This window comes from Schistocerca gregaria, chromosome 1, assembly GCF_023897955.1.
Source record: "Schistocerca gregaria isolate iqSchGreg1 chromosome 1, iqSchGreg1.2, whole genome shotgun sequence".
NCBI classification, from domain to species: Eukaryota; Metazoa; Arthropoda; class Insecta; order Orthoptera; family Acrididae; genus Schistocerca; species Schistocerca gregaria.
Genome location: NC_064920.1, coordinates 180,789,516 through 180,793,895, shown reverse-complemented (window position 1 = coordinate 180,793,895; position 4,380 = coordinate 180,789,516). Strand labels below are relative to the sequence as shown.

The 4,380-nt window shown below is 47.8% G+C and overlaps 1 pseudogene; it reads right to left on the bottom strand.

Moving 5' to 3' along the window:
• Positions 1–4,035: 4,035 nt before the first annotated feature.
• Positions 4,036–4,153, bottom strand: LOC126287848 (5S ribosomal RNA; annotated as a pseudogene).
• Between the last annotated feature and the right edge of the window lie 227 nt (positions 4,154–4,380).

Sequence of the window (4,380 nt, the reverse complement as noted above, 5' to 3'; positions counted from 1 at the left end):
GAGATTTTCTCAGCTCAGGGAGTGGGTGTCGTGTTGTCCTAATCATCATTTCATCCCCATCGACGCACAAGTCGCCGAAGTGGCGTCAAATCGAAAGACTTGCACCGGGCGACCAGTTTACCCGACGGGAGGCCCTAGTCACACGACATTCATATTTTTATCGGAGTACTGCATTTTTGATCTTCCACTCTTGGTACTTGTGCATATTGCGTATTACCCATCCCTATAGTTTATACCTATTTTCCTCAGAATATCGAACATCTTACACCGTTTTACATTGTACAATGTTTTTTGTTAGGCAGACAAATAAATACTTTTCCTTCAGTCTTGCTTCCGTTATCATCCGCTCTCGTAAGTTAGCACTAAAGATAACTACGCATACCACAGCGCCCTCTGGCCGTTGCTGTGGAGCTCAGCGAGTGCCGTCTTGATTTCACCCCATTTCACCAAAAGCAGACGGCCTGGAAACATCGCTTCGACGTAGCTTGTTATGGACGCTTTGATCCGACACGGACTACGGCTTCACACCTACGTGCTCATCCTAGCCCAAGTTATGTATGCCTTTATATTTGTGCTTTTTGACTCTAGTAAAAAAGTGTTAGTTACATGCAGTACCGAAGTTCTGCTCCTACTCGTTCCTTCACTCTCGGCCTATATTACAGAAGCAGTTTACAAGAGCAGACACACACACCGCCTATCCAGGCGGCATACAAAATTACCTTTCCTAAAGTTACACTGATGATTATCTAACGGATCCTCAATTTTCTTTTCCTTCGTTCTGTATATTATTTTTGTGAGCGATTTGGATGCATGACCCGTTAAAATGATTGTGCGATAATTCTACAACTTTTCGCTCTTACTACCTTGGGAATTGTGTGGATGATGTTTTCCCGAAAGTCTGACGGATATCGGCAACCTCATACATTCTACTCACCAACGGTAAATAGTTGTTTAGTTGCCACTTCCACATATGGTTTTAAAAACTTCCGATGGCAAGTTGTCTACCCCTTCTCCCCAAAGTCTTCAAAAGCTCTTCTAAATTCTGATTTTAGTACTGGATCCCCATCTCTTCCTTGTCGGCCCCTTATTCTTTTCCTATCACATTATCAGACGAGCCCCCCCCCCCCCCCCCTTTCATAGAGGCCCTCAGTGTTCTCTTTCCACCTTATCCGCTCTCTCATCTACATTTAACAGTGGAATTCCCATTGCACTCTTAATGCTACCGCCCTTGCTTTTAATTTTACCGAAGGCTGTACTGACTCTTCTGTGTGCTGAGTCACTCCTTCGGACAATCATCTCTTTTTCGATTCCTTCACATTTTTCCTACAGCCATTTCGCCTTAGCGCTTCATATTTATTAAACCCTAATCTTCCTTACTCTGTCAGTGAATGGCCTGCGTTTGGGGAGGCGTTGCTCGGTATGTGGGCTTTACCTTTGACGACTAGGTCCCGTGTCTCAGCGCCTCGACGTAAGGAATCGGCGGCGGCGTCGGTGGGAGGGAGAGGAGAAGAACAGGCAGCAGCTCGCGCCCCCACTTGAGAGCGGCGACGCTGAATGCTCCACGCCGGAAACCGAACACCGAGCCGGCCCCCCGCGGAGCCAGTGACAAGTGAATGGCGACCAGGAGCGGCGCTGCCGGCGCTGCTCTGTTTGTTGTCGGCAGCGGGCGGCACAATGGCGCTCCCCACATCCATCTCGAGAGGAGTGGCGCAGCAGTCAACGAGCAGCCCACTCGCCACGCACCGCTTTATGCGTCCTGCGCCCGTCCTGTTTTCCTTGTTGCGCGTTACACGCTCGCATACTATAGTCTAGAGGCTCACACCACTTCCCGTCACCGGCAAAGTTCTTATAACGGTGTTTTTCTTGGGCTCATACCTCAGGTGTCATTGGTGATAGAAAGGTAGGGTCATGTTAAACCATCGGTTTAGCGTCCATTTGTCGCCACAGCTAAAATAGTTACACGTAATTGATTGACCAATTCATACAGTATATCTGGTGAAGGTACGAGTTCCGTTCAAAAGAACCCACAAGATTCGTAATTTCGCGCCAGTGGTGTGCTGGAGCGAAATGCGGTTGTAATCCATGCACATGCCTTTGTTTAATGTGCAACGGCCGGAATTTTCATTGTTGTATGTCTGTCAGTTATTGTCCAGTGCTGTTGTGTCGTACAGCTTGCGAATTTCGAAAGAGCGAAGCTAGAGAAGCGACGTGTCTGCATTACATTTTGCGTGGCACTCAAGAAAATCTTGACAGAGACACACCAAATGTTGCAGGAAGCCTACGGTGATGAGTGACTAAGCCGTATTCGGTGTTCACACGGTTTTAAAATGGCCGGACGGAAGTTATAGGCGACTTTCGTTCAAGACGCCCTTCAACGTCTACCGACGACGCTCAAGTCAGGAATGTCAACGAAACTGTGCGTGCCATTCGAAGACTGATTGTACGAGGGATTGAAGAAGAATATTTCAGTTGCATCATGTCATGAAATCCTGACACAGCATTTGGAAATGCATCGTGTTGCCGCCAAATTCCTCCCACGACTCGGGAGTCAAGACCAGAGAGTTCTTTGCCTCGCAATCTGTGAAGAGCTTTTGGATCGGACAAATGAGTGTGAGATGTTCCTTAAGAGAATCGTAACTGGTGATGAGACGTGGATCTACAGTTATGGCGTTGAGACCAAGCGCCAATCTTCACAATCGGCGGGCAAAGATTCTCGATGGTCAAAAGAAGCTCGTCAGGTTAGATTAAATGTCAAGGCAAGCTGACAATTTTCTTTGTCTTTGAAGGATTAGATCATCATGAATTCGTACCACAGAGACAAACTGTTAATCGATGGTGATATCGGGACGCGTTGCGACGCCTGCGATAAAATGTGAGCCGGCCGCTGTGGCCGAGAAGTTCTAGGCGCTTCAGTCTGGAACCACGCGACCGCTACGGTCGCAGTTTCGAATCCTGCATCGGGCATGGATGTGTGTGATGTTCTTAGGTTAGTTAGGTTTAAGTAGTTCTAAGTTCTTGGGGACTGATGACCTGAGATCTTAAGTCCCATAGTGCTCAGAGCCATTTGAACCATTTTTTTGAAAAACTGTGAGAAGCAGACATCCTGAAATGTGGCGAGACAATTCATGGTTCTTACTTTACGATAACGCACCTGCACATTCATCCATGTTGGTGCGTGACTGTTGCACAAAAAACTAAATCACTGTGCTGCCTCGTCTTCCGTGCTCTCCAGACCTGGCCCTTGCACACTTTCTTTTATTGCCAAAATTGATTACCCCTCTGAAAGGAGGAAGATTTGCAGCGACAGACGAGATAAAAGAAAATTTGCAGACGGTGCTTCGCGCGATTCAGTTTTAAAAAATGGTTCAAATGGCTCTGAGCACTATGGGACTCAACATCTTAGGTCATAAGTCCCTCTAGAACTTAGAACTACTTAAACCTAACTAACCTGAGGACATCACACACACCCATGCTCGAGGCAGGATTCGAACCTGCGACCGTAGCAGCCCCGCGGTTCCGGACTGCAGCGCCAGAACCGCACGGCCACCGCGGCCGGCGCGATTCAGTTAGAAGCGAACCAAGTGTGCTTCCAGCGTTGAGGGCGGTGTATCAATTGTGAGGAGAGTATTTCGAAGGAACTATGCATAATAAGAAACACGTAGGCGAACAAAAACCTTGTGGACAAAGTTCCGTAATTTTTTGAACACACCTCGTATGCAGGTGTACCTGGACGGCGGCCACCACACACTCTCCGGCAACATGCTGTGGACACATCATAGCTTGCTTCGTCAGCCGCTACAATTACTGTTGTTTGTGAAAGACACACATAAAAAGCACTCCATCATCAGGCCACAAGTGGCCCAACGGGACCACTCGCCCGTCGGATCATCCTCAGTTGAGGATGCGGATAGGAGGGGCGTGTGGTCAGCACACCGCTCTCCCGGTCGTTACGATGGTTTTCTTTGACCGGAGCCGCTACTATTCGGTCGAGTAACTCCTCAATTGGCGTCACGAGGCTGAGTGCAACCCGAAAAATGGAAACAGCGCATGGTGGCCCGGATGGTCACCCATCCAAGTGCCGGCCACGCCCGACAGCGCTTAACTTCGGTGATCTGACGAGAACCGGTGTATCCACTGCGGCAAGGCCGTTGCCTAAAGACACGCATAACCTTACCAAATTATGCAGTAAATTGCAAAAAACCGTCGAAACTGCAATATTAACTTCCTTTACTGATGACTAGTTTCGACTTCTTAGCTCATTATCAAATCGGCCACCAGTGGATGATTTGATAACAAGCTTTGAGCTCGAAACTAGTCATCAATACAGAAAATTAATATTGCAGCTTCGATGGTTTTTTTGTAATTGTTTGAATGATTTGG